This window comes from Prionailurus viverrinus, chromosome B4 (genome assembly GCF_022837055.1).
Source record: "Prionailurus viverrinus isolate Anna chromosome B4, UM_Priviv_1.0, whole genome shotgun sequence".
Lineage (NCBI taxonomy): Eukaryota > Metazoa > Chordata > Mammalia > Carnivora > Felidae > Prionailurus > Prionailurus viverrinus.
The window spans coordinates 77,426,550-77,444,300 of record NC_062567.1 but is presented as its reverse complement, the minus strand read 5'-3'; the positions used below and the strand labels follow the sequence as shown (position 1 = coordinate 77,444,300).

The following is a 17,751-nucleotide window of genomic DNA, read 5'->3' as shown; positions in this document are numbered from 1 at the left end:
AACTGGAGCACATTTAAAATGTCATTGATCTTGGTATTACAGTGTCATAATCTGACAGTAATAGGTGTAGCCAGCACAGGAAGCCCAGGCCCTGAGATTGATGGCGTTCAGCACACCAATTATATTCTGTCCATCTAAGTGATAAAAGAGTACGTAGGAGGCATTCAATAGATAAATTAGATATCGCTCCCAATTATGTCCCTTTATTTTATGGAGTCATATGTTCCCCTTAGAACTTTTTTTCTTCATTTGGCTTGTAAAGGGAGCGTTACTTGACCCCCCAAAGACGAGGGCTGCTCCCCTGCCTGACCCACCTTAGGTTTCTCCCTGGTCCCTGTCTACCTTCTAGAAGTTTCTCACCAAGGCTCTTCCTGAGCTCACCTAGGAGGTGCCTGGCATGCAGTGAGTGGGCAGAGGAAGGAGGTAGAGGTGCCCCAGTGTCTTTTGGGAAGGACTAGGAGGTCGGATGGTGCCTTTTGTTAACGTGACCCTGGCTGCTAAGTCAGATGGGGTGGGGAGCCATTGCACAGGCTACCATCCTGCAATCCCAAACCAGCAGAGCCTTCAAATTAGGACAACTAGGGAATTGCTAGGACTGGGGAGGAAGAGGACGGTCAGAGAGCTTTCAGTCCTCGGGAAGTGAATTCATCCAGCTCCTACCTCCACTCCAGCCTGAATTGAGCCAATTCAAACATTTCCTCAGGAGAACCCCCAGAGCCACCTGCAGCCCCGTTCCAGGCCGATGCCTTCCTCAGCTTGACTCCCAGCACCACCACTGTGCCGGGAGAGTGAGGCAGCGCTCCTGGGGAGGCTGCAGGCTCCCTGCTGGAGAGCAAGCCCCACAAGCTGCTCTTTTTTTCCAAGACGGAGTGCGTGGCCAGAAATGAGACACAGGGAATAGAGGTGCCCAGCGTATAAAGCCCTTAAACTCCGAGGACAGACTTGGCCTGATCCAGACCCCTGTTCCCCAAACGCCATGTCCCCCTGAAGCAGGAAGGAAACACACAAGAGGCCGAGACATCAGGTGGCAAACAGTGTGCCAGGTCCATTTATTGAGCTTTGCAAGCGGAGGCATCCACGGGCCGGGCCGCTCCCCACAGCCTGTTGCCACCTCAGCTGTTATAAATAATCCTGGCACTAAGTGCCCTGTTACACGGAGGGGAAGTTGTTCTTACAGTGTGAAACCTGAGCATATGGGTCAGGGGAGGAGGGATGATGGGGGGACAGGAGAGAGAGAATGGGGAGTCATCGCCCCGAGGCTTCTCAAGTACACCCCCGAGCTGGTGATAGATGAATTTCTGGAGCAGCGGATGGCATTTCAAGTGAAATGTTTATAGGAAGCGAGTGTGATTTAAACAACGTCTTGGCCGATAAACACCAGCCAGATGGGGGGAGAGGGCAAAGCGAGGGGTAGAGGAATCAAAGGCCTGGAGGCCCCCAGTGTTAAGTAGCTGTCTGAAGCTCTGCTCAAACACACACACCAGCTTTGGTCTTAACATGTTTTTAAGAGCTGGTTATGATTTCCTTGAGGGCGGCTCAGATTAAGACTAGAGTAGAGCCCCAGCTGAGCGCCTTCAATAACTGTCCATCACGTCGTCTTTAAAGACAGCAGCCTCCTTCCTCCCCTCGGCTCAGGGAGCCTGAGACCGGGGGAGGACTGCCAGGCTGCCCAGCTTGTCAGCCTGTTCCTAGGCAGCACTGGGCCATCTGCCCTTGAACGGGTGCTGCCCCAGGTGCCGGGGCAGATCCTGGGGCAGGAATTGAGCCCCGCCCTCAGAAAGCTCTCAGTCGTCCAGGAAAGAGAAAACACACAACCTGGAAAAAAAGAGACAAAGTGAACAGAGCAAAAGGACGGAAGCCGAGGCAGAGAAAACGGTCACCAAATCCAGAACCCTTGTCACCGCGTGCACTGCTGCCACCTGGTCTGAGCCACTTGCCTCTCACGTGGACTAGTGCAGTAACCTTGCCACAAGCCCCCTGTATCTTCTCTTGCCCTATGCAAACCATTCCCAGTACAAAAGGCAGAAGGACCATTTAGAACTTGGCACAGCATGTCTTTCCTCCCTGCTTCCCTAAGAGTGAATGAAGATCAAAGTCCTTAAGACAGTGTTCAAGGCCCTGCATCATCATCTCGCCCCTCAGTGCCGCTGTCATCCTCCCCCGCTGTCCTTGCTCACACCCTTCCAGCTACTCTGGCCTCCAGGCTCCACACACTTGCCAGGCACGCACCTGCCCTAGGGCCTTTGCACCACCTGCTCCCTGTGCTTGGAACACCCTTATTTATAATATCTGTGGGCCTTACTTACCCCTTCACCTCTAAGTCTTTGTTCTAATACTATATTCTCAATGAGACCCCCGCTGACTCCATATTTGAACTTGCAGACCTCTCTACCATCCTGTTTTTTTAAATATTTATTAAAAATTTTTTAATGTTTATTTTTGAGAGGGAGAGAGAGACACACACACAGAGTGAGAACAGGGGAAGGGCAGAGAGAGATAGAGACACAGAATCTGAAGCAGGCTCTAGGCTCTGAGCTGTCAGCACAGAACCCGACCTGGGGCTTAAACCCATGAACTGCAAGATCATGACCTGAGCTGAAGTCCTAAGCTTAACTGACTGAGCCACCCAGGTGCTCCTAATGTTTATTTATTTTTGAGAGAGAGAGGGCATGCTCGAGAGTGCAAGCTGGGTGGTGGTGGTGGGGGGTGCTGGTGGAGGGGGAGAATGCAAACGGGGGAGGGGCAGGGAGAGAGGGGGACAGAGGATCTGAAGTGGGCTTTGTGCTGACAGCAGAGAGCCAGATGTGGGGCTTGAACTCTCGAACTGAACTCTCGACCGGTGAGATCGTGACCTGAGCTGAAGTTGGACGCCTAAACCACTGAGCTACCCAGGTGCCCCTGGACCTGGACTTCTCCACCACCCTGATCCCGCTTCCCCTGATCTGTTTTTTTTGTTTTTTCTTTTATTTTTTTTATTATTTTTTTTAATGTTTGTTTATTTTTGAGACAGAGAGAGACAGAGCATGAACAGGGGAGGGTCAGAGAAAGAGGGAGACACAGAATCTGAAACAGGCTCCGGGCTCCAAGCTGTCAGCACAGAGCCCAATGCGGGGCTCGAACCCACGGACCGCGAGATCATGACCTGGGCCGAAGTCGGAAGCTCAACCGACTGAGCCACCCAGGCGCCCCTGTTTTTTCTTTTAACATTTATTTATTTTTGGGAGACAGAGTGACAGAGCATGAGTGGGGGAGGGGCAGAGAGAGAGGGAGATACAGAATCTGAAGCAGACTCCAGGCTCTGAGCTATCAGCACAGACCCCGATGCAGGGCTCGAACCCACAGACAGCAAGATCATGACCTGAGCTGAAGTCGGATGCTTAGCCAACTGAGCCGCCCCCCGCCCCCGCCCGGCGTCCCGACCCTGATCTGTTTTTTTTTCTATACCCCTATCACCTTCTAATATACAATATGGTTTACCTATTTAATAAATATATTGTGTATTATCTGTCTCTTCTGCTAAAATGTAAGCTCCACAGAGGCAGGGGTCTTTCTCTGTTTTGTTCACTGATGCATCCCAAGGACCTGGAATAGTGCTCAATAATTGCTTAGTGAGTAAATATGAAGGATGAGGTTAACCAGGGGAGGGTTTGGAGAGGAAGACAGGGGGAGGCCATCCCAGGTGTGAGGTTAACTTGGGCCTTATCTCACTACGGGCCATGTGTGAGGATCTGGGAGTCAAGGTGATGGGTATGGTGCAAGATTGGGCCAGCGCATCGCCCAAAAAGGAGAGATTCAGTTGCCAAAGGGACTGGCCTGGATTTACCCCCTGCTGGAAGACTTGGCTTTAGGTTGGGATTTCCTCATCTCCACGGCCAAAGTGTAATTTGGGCTAATAATACCGAAGGGATGTGCCAAGCAAGCATGACGTGGTTGGCAGTAACGGCTGGGCCAGGAGTTCAGAGGCCTTCAAAGTGGGGAGAGGGTGGCTGATTGCGTACGTGGGGCGGGGGAGGGAACCAAGTCACCATCTCCAAGAGGAGGATCCTCTCCCCCCCCCCCCCCCCACACACAGGACAAAATAAAAGGTCCCGGGCTGCACCTGGAGTAGAAGGAAGTGGAGCGAGGCATCAAGAAAGACTTGCCAACCGTGTAACAGGTGGTAGAGGGAAGGTGTGGAGCCTTGTGCGCTGGGAATCCCGAGCAGGCTAGGCTGATGCCGAGGGCCCTGCAGGCCTGTGAGAGAGACCATGGGATGGCAGGGTGGAAGGCCAGGCCCTTGAGCAGCTTCTGCCTCTGCCCGGCCCCACCCCTCCCTGTCACCTGCAAGGCTTCCAAGCTCCTAGGGCGTGGGAGGGGAGACTGACAGCATTTGGTGCCCCAGACCCCACCGGTCCTCATGCGGGCCTTTAGCACTTCTCCTCAAATCCCCAGTGCTCAGCTCAGCTTTGCGGTGACTTCAGGGGACAAGCCAGGCGAGGTAGAAAGTATCTTTGGAGACGGATACAAGATAGTGGTTGGTGTGGTAATAATGGAGACAGGACCCGGGTGGCCTGGGAGGGAGACTTACTTGTCACCGTATCACTTTTGGTGCCTTTTGAGTTTTCAACCACGTACATGTATTTCCTATTCAAAAGACATAAAATAATTAAAACGGGACAAAACAACCACAGCAGCAACAAAGAACAGATCCAGGGAAGCAGGAACCTAATGCCTGCGATGGCGACGCTGAGGACGCTGACCTGGCCCTTCCGTCCCCTCTGCACCCTCCTCCTCATCTGGTATCTCTGTTCTCTAGAGGGCCAGAGAGGGGTGTAGCTGGTCTGATGTCACACAGCATTTAGGGGCTAGCAAAGGCCTGTGGCCAGGTGTCCAGACTCTGGAAAGTTGACAGGGTCAGCTTTCTCTCTTGGTCTTCAGTGGTCTGTTCTCCCCCTTGACCTGTCCATGTTGTTTGCAAGGCTGTGCATATGCTACAGATCAGCCTTCAAAGAGGCATCCTTTTTTTAAAGATTTTTTTTTAACGTTTATTGATTTTTGAGAGAGAAAGAGACAGACAGAATGCAGGCAGGGCAGGGGCAGAGAGAGAGGCAGACACAGAATCCAAAGCAGGCTCCAGGCTCTGAGCTGTCAGCACAGAGCCCGACCCAGGGCTCAAACTCACAAACAGCAAGATCATGACCTGAGCCAAAGTCCAACGCTTAACCTACTGAGCCACCCAGGCGCCACCACCCCCTCCCCACAAAGAGGCATCTGAAAAGGTGCATGGTCTTAAATGCCATCTTTCTCAGAGTGTTGCGTGTTTACGGAGCTCTCCTCTGTGCCCCACTCCCCTCCATGTGCATCTGATAGTTTATTCCTTCCCTTCCTGCCTCCCTCCTCTCCACCTCTCCCGACCACCAAAGTGGCTCTCCACTGCAATTCAGCCCTGCCCGTGACAAGACACGTGACCCGGAGCCAGTCATTTAACCTTTCTGTGCCTCTGTTTCTTCATCTATAAGCGCGGAGCGTGACCTTCCTCCCACGGCTCCTCATTCATCCATTTGTACAACAAGCGTGTATTCTGTGCCAGGCGCTGAACCCAGTACCGAGGATCACGCGAGACAATATGTGTGGAATTAGTACAGAGACACAGAGAGTTATTGCCAAGGCCTCCTTCCTTGGATGCTTTGCTGGGCTGGACGCTCTACGTCCTCGTCTACATGACCCTGGACGAATTTCTTCAGTCTATGCCCAACCTCTCAGCTTCCAACACCGCTCCTGACACCCTCCTCTGGAGAAAGTGTCAGGGGCTGCAGCAATAGCCTTTTTCCCAGGCGTTTCCACTGGACTAGATCCCGAGGGCCTCACTTTGCCTGCAGTAAGGAATAATGCTGAAATTCGCCTGTGGGTCTTTGGTCTGGAACTTGAAGAGTGTCCACCGCTCTTGCCCTCTGGGGGCCCCATCCCTGATAATCTGCTCATGTCCTCCTCTGCTCATTTCTCTCCCTTCCTGAGCCTCACACCGCCTTGGGGACTGGCACAGAGGCAAAGATTCTAGACTGGAAACTCTCACATATGCCTCCCTCTAAATCTAACCTGGGCTGTGGATGAAAGCTGGTCCCTTCTGTCAAACAACCACCACAACCTCAGAGCATAAAAGAGAGCTTGTTTCAGATAGAGGAAAGAGAAGTTTCCAGAGCTCTTGGAGAGAGATTGTCCCCACTCGCTGCCTGGCCATTGAAGATTGGGTGAGTATGACTTGGAGGGAGGGATGTTTGTGGAAAAGGTGTGCCGCTTCGGCCTTGGTCACGACAAAATCCCAAGTCAAGTCAAAGCGATGATGCTGGACAATGGGGAAGGAGGGAGACATATCCTGTTTGTTGGGAACAGGCTTGAGGAGAGAGGTTTCGTGAGGGGTTCGATGGAACCACTCAGGTCCCCCGGAGGCAGGAGGAAGGAGATGACCTGAGCCTGCAAAGGATTTGGGGATGCCATGATGTCGCAGGGACTATGGGGAAGCCAGGGACATGTCAGCTCATCTGTGTCTAGAGCACAAACCCCACGGACAGGGACCAGGTTCTCTCAAACTGCACAAAGCCTCACACCGGGCACTGGAGAATCTGACTGAGGAGGGCAAGTCCTTCCCTGGAAGATGCTGCCAGCCCCGCCCTCAGGAAAGGACAGCTGCTTTAGAGTCCCAGCAAAAAATGATTCCAGACTGTGGAACCCGGAAGTGCTTCATGGACAAGTTCCTCAGTCCTGCCTACCACAGCCTGCTTTGATCTCACGGTCACTGTGGGATGTCGCCCATCCCCAGAAGACTAACTGAGCAAGGAATAAGGGTCTTGCTTTCAGGTCTAGTCTGTGGACCACGGGAGGCAAAAGAAGTTGGCCAAACTTCCAAGCACCTGTCTCAGCTCCTGGGGAGCCCCATGGAGCATGAAGGAAGGGGTTCCTCTATGGAGCTGCCACAGGCCATGAGAATGGATGCAGAGCAGCAGAGGGCAAGGGGGGTGGAAAGGCCAGAAGAGGTGGGGCTCCTAGAACCCCTCCTGGCTGCAGGTGAGGGAGCTCCTCTGGGTGGTCAGGCCCCTTCCCCCTGCCCAGGTCAGACTGCAGCTTCTGGAAGGCAGGAGCTGGTCCTGCATCCTTTAGGCAGCCCCGGGGCCCAGCACAATGCAGACACTCAAAACTCATGTGTTGACTGAATAAATGAGCCTGGGGGCCAAAAGCTAGGCCAGCCAGCAGCTGGAGTCGGCCTTGGATACTGGCTCCCCCCATTTGAGCCTCAGTTTCTCCATGTGTAATGTGAGGGGGCTGCCCTAGCTTATCCCTAAGGTTCCCAGCAACCTGTTTGATTGCTCTCTTCTTTTTTCCAAATTCTCCCCCCCCCCCCCCAGTAAAACCCTTCTCTCCCACGAATTCTCTCCCATTCTCTGCACCCCTGCTCAGTGCCTCCCCCCCACCCGGGCCAGCCAACTTGCTCCTGTTTCGCCCTTTACAGGTGTTTCTCTTCTGCTTCTGGCCATTCCTCCCAGCATGCCCCGGCCCCCTCCCCGGAGCCTCCGTATTGGGGCTCCCCTCCCTGCCCCTCGCTGGTTCTAGCACCCCCTTCAGCGCCCTTAGGCTGCAGGGCGGGAGCTGGGAGGAGGGGGGTCCCAGAGCAGCCTTGGGGCCTGCCCAGGTCCCCCTCCCCGCAGTGGTGCCAAAGCGCGCCCTCTCCCCTCGCTAATGCGATCTGGAGAGACCCCGGCGGGCGGCGGGCAGTCTGGGCTGAGCGTCCCGGGCGGCGCTGATGGATGGTCCCCTGACAGTAATCGCGGAATGAGGACGCGCTGGCGACGCTCTCGCCCGAGGCCGGCTGTTTGGCTAGCCCGGGAGTCCCTCCTCCAAGGCGCGGGGCCCCCAACCCACCTGGCTTTGGAGAGGCCTGCGGCCTCCGGGTCAGGGCTGAGATGGGGTCTCTCCCTGCCCTCTCTCCCGCGGAGACCTCGGTTTCTGTTTTGAAATCATCCTTGGGTCCTACGCTGCAACTGTGATTCTGAACAAGCCACTCACTCATCTGTCTCCAGCCTCAGTTTCCCCTTCTGTATAATAGGAAATAATGGTCTTTCCAAGCCTGGATGGAGAGTGTTAACAGCCAAGGAGAAAACACGGGGGGAAATTACCGTCTCCCTTAAGCTGAAATTGATTTTCACTTTTAGTTCACAGTGCTCAGAAGAATACAGGCTAATGTACTGCTCGGAATGAGAGCTGGGTGGATATCCACACACAGAACATATGTTTATGCACGTCCGCATGTCATATAATGTTTTGGGGTGTCTAATAAGTATACCTGAAAGTAAGAGATGGCAGTCAGCGTTGCTAACGTGTGTTTAAAGAGAAGCACAGCAGCGCAACATTTCTCCAGGGAGGTGGCTGCCTGGAGCAGGACCCTTCCTCCACTCCACTGAGACCCGCCCAGTCACCTAAACCTCATTCCTTATCCTGTCTTGGGATCCCCTTCAATCCAGGGCTAGGCTGACTCAGGGCTGTGAGGAGAGAATCCTTCTTGGGGAAATGTTCTCAGACGATTTCCCAGCCCCCTCACCCGCTTCCGGGTGACACAGAGTTCTAAGGCTCTTCCACTCCTTCAACCCAAGGGATCCCCATGGGGGGGGAGCGGGGGGGGGGGGGGCTGGCCCTGCAGAGGGGCCCGGGGCAAGGATCCAGAACCAATTACAATTCTGAGAGCACACCCAGACGCCTCCTCACTCCCTTTTAACCTTTCTCTCTCGTCAGGAACCAAATTGAGTTAGTCTTGAGTTTTGATTTAATTCCCGAAATGGAGTCATAATCTGTTTAGTGTCCTTTTTCCCAAGTCCTGGGTACTGAAGTGTGCGTGGGGGGTGGGGGAAGTTAATGAGAGAGTTGCTCTGTGGCCTGTGGAGAACCCTCACACACACACTTAACCTCCCAACACCACCAAAGAGCAGGAGACACCAGGAATGCCATTGGTGGTATAATGGTGATGGTGATGGTGATGACAATGGTGATGTTGGAGATGCCGGCTAGTATTTACTGGGCGCCTACTGTATGCCAGTACTGAGCTGGGCCCTGTACATGCATCTCTCCCAATGACCTTCCAGGGAGGTACCATGAATGTTTCCAATTCACAGATGTAGAAACTGAGACTTCGGTTAATTTCAGGAGCTTATGCTGCGTCCACAGCTATTCATTGAACAGCAGAGCCCCAATGTAAAACCACACAGTCTGTGCTCTTCTCCACTTAGCTGGGTGAGACAGAAAGTTCTACAAGCCCCAGCTCCCTCATTTGCACAACACAAACAATAAATAGGGATAATAACACGCTCCTTTCATAGGGTTGTTCTGTTGATTAAATGAGATACGTATTTGCTGCATTCAGGGTAAACATTTAATTGCTTAAGTGCCTTCAACACTGGGGTGGATGGAGTAGGGCAAAGGAATGGGTACAGTGCTGGGGGGAGGTGACTGTTTATTATAAGTTGTTCCTGCTGATAATAATAGCATGTATTAGAGAACGTGCTGGGCACAGGCAGTCCTACAAGGAAAAGATTGCTACGCCTGTTTCACAGATGAAGAAACTGAGTTTCAGATAAATTAAGTAAATGGCTTAAAGCCAACCGGTTAATAAATGGCAAAGTGGTGCTTGTATTCAAACAGTGGGCCCTTGGACTCCCAAGCCTGCCACCCCCAGTGCCCCGGGGGGTCACCAGAAACTGGCCTTCCCTGGGGGAGGTCGGGGGGGGGGGGCACACCCTCTACCACCTGCAACCCAATTTTCCCCAGGTGAGCAATGTTTCCTTAAAGGAACAGGAGGAAAGTCAACAACGAGGCAGCTGAGACAGGTTCTCCCTCCCCCAAAGCCAAAGTGGAGCCTCCCTTCCCTCCCTCTCCTCACTCCCCTGATTCCTCTGTGCTCAAGTTTGTGGCCATTAAATAGAAGAGGAGAAAGTTTGAATCAGGCATGAAATATTTATCAGTTAATTACAATATGCAGATTCTGTTCCTGGGGGTGATTTATCTTTTTGGAAATATAGGAAAAGATCCTGGAAACTTGTATCCTAATTGCTTGGCCTATTATTGTAGCAACCAGGTAGAAATTCCATTTACTATGTAACTACAAATTCTCCTACTGGCTGCCTCTGCCTCTGTCACTGGTGGTCTGGGACCGGATGCTTTTTTGAGGAGAGAGGGGCCTCTCCGAGGTCAATCTGTCCATTCCCGTTTCCTCTTGGGGAGGCCCCTTTCAAAACCCTAGTGATGGTAGGAAATGAAAAAGATGAGAGTCTCTAAAATTCTGAAGTGTCCAGAGAAGCCAATGCTAAGTGGCACCCTCTCCCAATGAGGCAATGAGGGCTGAGGCTGCGAAAATGCCCACACTTGGAAGAGCTCTCAGCTGGCAGCCTCTCGCCTCCCATATCACCTCCTAGGGCCCATACCTCAACCCCAGGCTGCACATTAGCATCACCAGAAGAGTTTTCCAACCAGATGCTTAGGCACTACTCCAGGCCAACCAAATCAGAATCCCTGGATGGGGGGGACCCGGGCATCAGGATTTTTTAAAGCTCCCCAGTGGGTTCCAACGTGCGGCAACGGATGAGACCCTCCGGGGCTAACAGGAGAGTATGGCTCCCTGGTGAGGGGGCCCTGCTCCTCTGTGTGACTATGTAATTTTTATCACTCCCTTTCAGGTGGTGGAGGGGACAATCCCTTCACTTTTATTGGAATCTGAAGAGCATCCTTTATTCCCCTTACCAGAAGCTTCTAATATTAATAACTACCATTTATCAAGCCCCTGCTGAATGCTCGGATCTATGCAAATAAAATTTAATCGGATCTACACAACTCTGTGAGGTCAGTGGGTATGTCCATTTTATGGAGGGCTCAGGGAGGTGAAGGAATCTGCCTCGGGTTCTACAAACTGGCAAGTGACAGCTCTGGGATTTGAACTCAGAGCCTGTGCTGTAACCACTGTTACAGATTCTCCCAGATTCTCCGGGCTGGAAGGGCTTCAAAGCTAGTATGGAAAGGGCCTGGGGATCATCTTGGGGAGGGGAAAGGCAAGGGAGACAAGAAGGGGGCATGTGGATGGAGCTCAGAGAAAAGAGGGCTGTGGGGGGAGGGGCCGGGGTGTGTGGGGATGACCGATGACCGGAGGTACCAAGAGGAAGAAGGTGTGGCGAGGGAAGGGGGCAGTGGTGGTGGAGAAAGCCGGGGGGGAAGGGGTTCAGGAGCGGGGGAAGGGGTTCAGGAGCAGGAGCCGGCAATCAGAACGCTGGGAAAGGTGAGTTGTGCCCACCGAGGACCAGGACCGGGTAGCTGGAGAGGGGGAGGGACCTTGTGTCAGAGGAGGGGTCTTTGTGAGGCACGCAGCAGTGAGGAATGCCCGCCATGAATACTAAGGGCAAGAAGAAGAGAAAGGGCCAGAGGGGGCTGGGTGATGTTTAGCGGCCGGGGTGATTAATGGGGGTGAACGGAGGGTGAAACTCAAACCCTTCGAACGGAGATGGTGGGGAATGGTTGTCCAAGAACAACAGCGCACTGTTTCATCGAGAAAGCCAATGTCCAGAGGAGGGGCGGGTGGGGAGGGCGCCTGGGCGCAGTCGCTCCTTTCCTTTTTCCCAAGGTCTCTTTATTTGCCATCAGACAGTAAATTAAAATATGCTCGCCAACTCCTGGGGACTCTCCAGAGGGGCTTCCTACCTGCCTCCTGGCTTGGGGGAGACCGAGGGTGCTGGAGTGACTTGGGGAAAGAGCAGCTGAGGTCTGGGATGGCAGCTGAGATGTCTCCACGGCCTGCTCCACTGGGACATGAAATGGCCATGTGCTGGCCGGGCCACAGGTCCCCTCTGGACCAGGCGGGCACTGAGCGAGTCACAGGGGCTGGGTCCCCACACGTCCTGTGAAAGGTGGCGGTGTTCTCAGAGTAAAGTTCTCAGGGCAGTCACAGCGTGAGGGAGGCATTGCCTCCATGAGGCAGAGTTGGGGGAAGGAGAAGGGAAGGCCCTGGATTGGGGTGCGGATCTGGGTTTGAGGAACAGAGGTTAAAACTCTCAGGAAATAGGAGGTTTGAACCCCCTCCTTCATTTTCTACCTTCTGCCTTTCTCTAGATGCAACTCTGGGAACTGCCTCTGCCTCCACCCCCCCTCCACCACCCCTATCCCGGTCAGCATTCTCAGAGGGCAGGGAAGGAGGGAAGAGGGGATGAAGAAAATGTCTCCGTGCAGGGGGAGGTGAGCTGCAGGCAGGGATTCGGATGGAAATTATCTCACTGGAGACAATTTTCTCCCTCTCTAGGCCCTTACAGATGTGAAACAACGGGCAGATCCCACTCCCTACCCCCAAACATCCAAGAGCATGGTGTATCTTGAAGCCTTTGCCGCCTCAAGGGAGTGGGGTAGGAGGAAAGGGAGGCCAGGAAAAGGAGGGGCCAGTATTCAGGGGTCTCTGGAGGGCTGAGGGGAGACCAGCTTGTCCTAGGGCAGGGGAGGCAGGAGGCCCACCCTTGATCCCAGATCACGTGGACTGTCGCACCTGGGTGTCCTTTGCCACCAGGCCTTACCCCCTGTCTCCACACACAGCTCGGCCAACCTGCTTCTCTCGTTGGAGTCTCACTCACAGTCTCCACTCCACCTTTCTAGGAGCCAGGCCTACAAAGCGCTTTGAAATCTGAAGTTAGTGGGTGGTGGTTAATGGAGCGCAAACACTCTGTGAGGTGCAAACATGACCTGACTGGTAATGCGGCAACCGTTCCACACAGGGGCCAAGTTCAAGGGCTGCCTTCCAGAGGACCAGGCCTCAGTTTGCTTGTTCTGAGGGCAGGGGCTAACAGAGGGTGCCCTGTGCTTCACAGAGGAGAAGGAAACAAATGAGCCCACTGGAGAGCAACGGCCACAATCAACGGTCTTAATTATGAATTAATAATTCATAATTATTCCAGACTTGCAGATAAGCACAAGCCCGCTGAAATTATTTCCCAGGGAGGAATTCAGTTGGAGGGGGTGGGAAGGGGACTGCATTGCGGCCATTACTTCTAGAGGCCCTGAAGATCATTCCTCTGCTTCCCAACCGGAACGTGGAAGAGATTCATGAGCTCCTTGGTGGGTTCCCCCTTACGGCTATTACCCGCCCCCCATGCTTCTAAACACAGGGCCACTCTTCCTCCCCATTCTACCCTGCCAAAGGGACCTCAGAACCTAGACCTTGGATTTCTGTGGTCTCTCTGGCCCCTGCTGCCTGTTCTGCTTTTTATACAAAGATGGGTGTCTCTTCTCCCTCTCTCTCCTCCCTTCTCATGAGGATTGTCTAGGAGGCCTCATGGTGGTGGAAGGTCTTCCAGTTCTAGGTGGGAAGAGAAACAGGGGGTACCCCTTCTAGTGTGGATGCTGTTGGCTCCAGGGTCTGGGTTCGAGGGGCTGACGCTGACCTACTGAGAAGACATCTACATGGGATGTCTTGGTGGTGGGGCCTAAACAGGGCCAAGGAGGCATACCCACCCCCAGACCCAGCTCCCTGCTGCTCTCCTCTCCAACACCCATAATCCCACGTTCCCATTTTTTAAATCTCTTAAAGGAAGCTCAAAGAGCTACTCAGACCCTCCCAGCTCCAGATCTCCTCTCTCTCAGGGAATATGAAAAGGAGAGATTCCTGTTTCTCCCCAAATTCAATGCCTTAGACCACAAAGGGGCCTTATTATCTTCTGGCCATTAGGAGACCCCTGACCACCATCTCTGCTGTGGAACCACCTTCTTCAATATTCTAGAAGGAAGAAGGAGCAAGTGGCCAGTGGCCAAGAGGATCTGGCATTAGAAAGAATTTTCAATCCCAATTCTATGATTTTCCCATCAGCCTCAGCAGTTGCACCAAATCTGCATGTGAGGCTACATCTCAGGATGAAGGGAGTTGGCACAAGCGGACCTAAAGCACTCTTTTCCAAACCTGTGGGTGCGAGGATGTGCTTGAAAATCTGCTTCTGGCCTAGGTGGATGGTCAGCGCGGCACACCCAGGGGGCACCCACTGCCATGGGGACCACACATCCACCCTTCACTTCAAGCTCCTTCCCTGGCCCCACTTTTGGTCTCAAGAGAGGGATCAGTTAGGCGTGATCCAAATTATCCAGATAATTAATTGTGGAAGCACGACTTGCGTTCTCTTAAAATGCCACTCCTTTGGCCTCCAGAGATCATTAAATCCCTTCCCTAGCTCCTCCTATTCTCTACCCGCCTCCCCAACGTACTCCAAAATCTTAGCTACGAAAAAATCCTAAAGTAGGGGAACAAACTTTCCTGATCTACCATTTTTTCCCCACCTGCAACTCCTGTCCCCTCCCCCCAAATTTTCTCTCTTCTGAGCCTCCGCTCTTCGCTTCTTTAAAAAAAAAAAAAAAAAAAAAAGAAGAAGAAGGAATTTTCAATAGTCCCACTTGTCAAGCGAAGACCATCTTTTAACCTTCAACAGCAGCGAAAGCCGTGTGAACTCTCGGTGAACCAAGATTGAAGTCATAAATCACGCGTACAAAGGCGGCTGCGGAGGCTGGCGCGGGCTGCTGCACCTTTAACGCTTTCTGGGGCTGACAGGCGGCGGCCCAGCTAAAGTTCACAGCGCCCGGGGAGGGCCCGCCCCCGCCTCCCCTCCCCCGGCCCCGGGCCCCGGCCTCGGCCCCCGGCCTGCCCGGCCCAGCCCGCGCGAGCCTCGCCCGGAGGCCCCGAGCTGCTCTCGCGCGCGCAGGAGGGGGGGGGGGGGGGGGGGACATTCTCTCTCCCGCCGCCCGCTCGCTGCTCGGCCGCTCGGCCGGCGCCCCCACCCCGCCCCGCTTGCTGTATTTAAATAGGCAACTGGATCCACACGGACACAATAATTTAGCTTGTCTATGGCATTTTCTACAGGACCCCAAGAGATGGACCTTCCACTCCCCCTTTTCTCTCTAGAACTGGCATCTTTCATCTCTGTCTATACGGGCCCAATTATACAGATCCTTGGGGTTCCAATAGGATCTGAAGCATTGGAACCAAGAACACCTGGCCATAATTAGAAAGGATTTTCTTTTTCGTTACCTTGTCTTTCTTTTCCTTTTTTCCCCCTTTCCCTTAAAAATTCTATTGTTTTAATTTCAGGTATTTATCTGTTTTTAAGAGGGCTAGAATTAACCACGGTGAGGGCGGGGTAGGTGGGGTGGGGGGAAAGCCCAGCCTTCAGCTCCTTGCAGAGATCGCCAGGCTTCCGAGCCTGCCCCGCCTCGCTTCCTTTCCTTGGCCTTCGGCCTCCTCCTCCTCCTCCTCAGATCGTTTTTTATTTTTTTTCCTCCCCCCACCGTCTTCTCTCCGGTTTAATTAAAGTTTAGCGACTCCACTTGCCTTTTTTCTCCTCTCTCTCCGAAAGCGGAAACCAGACAGACCAGCGGCCATGGGCCAAGCAGCCCCGTGGCCCCAGCACAATCTGGGCCCGCCACCGTCAGGGCCTCCCCCTCGCCCGCCACCCTCCGCCGCCGCCGCCGCCGCCGCCGATGGCCTCCTGAACTGGTGCGCAGCCCCTCCACCATCCCGCAGGTGTGCAGCCGCCGGCCTGAGGGATCTGAATGACCAGGGCTGGGGTAGGGGTGTCCTGCCTTCCCCTAAACCCACCCCTAGACTTGCTCCAGAAAGTTTGGAGGGTGGGTACACCCCGACTGAGGTAATCAGCTCCCCCAAACCCATGGCTGACTAATATGATATGACAAAAGCTGGTGATGGATTTGGTATATGTTAATTCACAATGCCCTTTCCTCCAGAATTTAACTATAAGTTAATACACACCGGAAACCACGCGCATACACGCTCGTTAATGGGCTTAGGTATTAGCGAGTCCTAACGATGCATACAAATGTGCTCTGCGCTCTGTAGGCCCCTCAAGATTTATGGGCCTTGAGCTCTCTGAAGCTGTAAACAAGGAGAAAAAAAGAGAAAGAGAGAGAGAGACTGGGGGAAAGAGACAGAGGCCTGACTCACCCCTCCAGGTTGTGGGAGAGAAGGGATCTCTGCAAGTGGGTTCTTATGTATTTTGCTTTCCTTACAAGCTCGGTGTCTGTGGGTTTCGGCATGGGGCTGGGGCTGGGGCTCGGGTGGTGGTTGCCCTGAATGCTGCTGGGATGTGTGGGCAGTGTGGTGTTTGTGTGCTGGGGTAGGAGGACTCCTGCCTCCCAGGCCGGGGCCTGCGTCTCGCAGATATCTGTGGGCATAATACCTGTGAGTGTGAAGTGTGCTAGGTGTGTGTGTGCACGCAAGTGCATGTGTGAGAAGCAGGCCTCCCTCTGGGCCTGGCTGCTGTCCCCTGAACCCGGTGAACAAATCTCTAACAACAGTCATAATAACAATAAATAATAAATAACAATAAAACAGTAGTTAACAGTCCCTCCCTAGCAGGGTAACGATAAAATGCAAGAGGAGATATTTTGAGGAGGGGCCAGGGGAAGGAGTCATGATCACAGCATCTGAGGGGAAGACAAGGAAGGAAGGGAGGGAGGGAGGAAGGAAGGATGGAAGGAAGGAAGGAAGGAAGGAAGGAAGGAAGGAAGGAAGTTAGCTTCTTCCTATGCCCTCGGGGGGGCTGGGTTTGGGAACCCCCTCTCCAGACAAGGTCCTCTGGCCAGAGGAGGAGAGGGAGAGCCAGGAGGCCACTCTTTCCTGCTTCTTTTACTCTGGCTTTTGCTTTGTGCGATCAGGGGAGGGACCCCACATATGGGGGTGATTAGTGGCTTTGGGGTCTCTGGAGCCCCTGTTTTAAAGAGAAGAGCAAGCGGACAGGGTCAGACGAGGGGGCAGAGATGGATGAGGCGATGGCCAGAGCCAGGGGTCCCGGCCAGTCGGGCCGCAGAGGTGCTGGGGGAGGACCTGCCGCCGGGTATGGACAGAAGCAGAAAAACATTTATGGCCGCCTGCAAGAGAGAGGGGAGAGCAAGGCCGGTTTCCGGTAGGCCCAGGGAAAGTTCCCTTTCTAGGGGCTTTTCAAACAAACAAACAAACAAACAAAAACAACCACCACAACAGCAACAACAACAAAAAAGGAGAAGAAGAAGGGAGGGGTTGAGGCGCGCTGAATTTTCCCTCGCGGTCTCGGAGCCTGCGGATTTCCATAAAAGAAGAGAAGACCACGCTCCCTCCCGGATCCTTCCACATCTGCCTCGTTTTCTCCAGGTACAATTTTCTGGTAATCTTATCTATGTATTTATTGTGTGTGGTGGGGAGTCACATGTGTAAGGATACGGCGCTCGCCCAGAGAGAAAGCCGCCCCACAGTTTCGGGTCTAACGAAATCCACCACCACCACCACCACCCTCCCCCCTTTAAAAACAATTGTATCCCCCAAAAAGGAAAGAAAAAATCAAAGAGGAAATATAAAAACGCATATTAGCCAACTTTTTAAAAGAGAAAGGAAAGAAAAGGAAAAAAAAATGACCATAACAAACAAGCGTTGAGAACTTTTAAAGATTTAAGTCACAAACCTTTTCAGAGGTTTTGATTCTTTTTCAACAGCCGGTGACCCATCTGGTCTGAAAGGGACGGAGAACTACACTTGCCACTGAGTCACTTCTTTAAGACCGGTGCACACACAAAGATTCGCAAGAGAACCCGGGGCGTCCTTGCATTTGAACACCACGCGAGGCGGAGGATACTGATAACCAGTCGGACAAAATACTAATAAAATAAAATGAAATCGGGGGAAGCGCTGAGTGCAGGGCGAGCGGGGAGAGGCCGGATCTTGGGTTCCAGGCG

The 17,751-nt window shown here is 53.3% G+C and overlaps 1 long non-coding RNA gene across 3 annotated transcripts; it reads right to left on the bottom strand.

Moving 5' to 3' along the window:
* Nucleotides 1-1,055: 1,055 nt before the first annotated feature.
* On the bottom strand, nucleotides 1,056-17,543 carry LOC125170367 (uncharacterized). Of its 3 annotated transcripts, none has more exons than XR_007154001.1 (5): nucleotides 17,481-17,543; nucleotides 4,568-4,623; nucleotides 4,321-4,488; nucleotides 4,100-4,233; nucleotides 1,056-1,815 (listed from the first exon to the last, which is right to left on the bottom strand). It is a non-coding gene; the product is annotated as an uncharacterized LOC125170367 (long non-coding RNA). The 3 variants fall into 3 exon arrangements; XR_007153999.1 differs by lacking the exon at nucleotides 17,481-17,543 and adding an exon at nucleotides 4,740-4,773; XR_007154000.1 differs by lacking the exon at nucleotides 17,481-17,543 and adding an exon at nucleotides 4,705-4,760.
* Nucleotides 17,544-17,751: the final 208 nt, after the last annotated feature.